Source organism: Triticum dicoccoides, chromosome 4A (genome assembly GCF_002162155.2).
Source record: "Triticum dicoccoides isolate Atlit2015 ecotype Zavitan chromosome 4A, WEW_v2.0, whole genome shotgun sequence".
Classification (NCBI taxonomy): domain Eukaryota; kingdom Viridiplantae; phylum Streptophyta; class Magnoliopsida; order Poales; family Poaceae; genus Triticum; species Triticum dicoccoides.
In genome coordinates, this window is record NC_041386.1 from 749,774,467 (window position 1) to 749,775,003 (window position 537).

The window sequence follows — 537 nt, forward strand, 5'->3', positions numbered from 1 at the left end:
CAGTATCGGGGCAATATCTGGCTGGATACACACGCTTTCTGAAGTATCCGTGCAACGTAGATCAACTCAAGGAAATCCTCTCTCTCTCAAACCATGCAGTTTCGAAAAGATCAACGAAGGTGATTGTAGATGAGAGAGAGGAGGGAGCAATGCATCTTAGGTACAGCAATCGTGTTGCTCATGTATTATGGTACATGGGCGACGTGGGGATCATGCTTAAATTACGTGCATGACCAGGTCAGCTCAGCAGTTGAACGTCAACACAGTGATACGACTTGACTCCGTTGAGGAAAAGAAGGCCGCGCCCGGTAGCTAAGTGTATGTAGTATCGTGTGAAGGAAACATATACTGCTGGGGGGCTTTTAGACTGGAATTCGAGTTGGTGAGACTCATAGGTTATCACATAGAATGAACAATCAAATAATGTTTTGTGGAAGCTTATGCCTTTTCCTCGGCACACTTTCATGTTAATATACGGGCAAAGCCCATGTAGGCCAAGAATACAAGGTTGGTAGGATTTTTTTTTGAGGAATCACC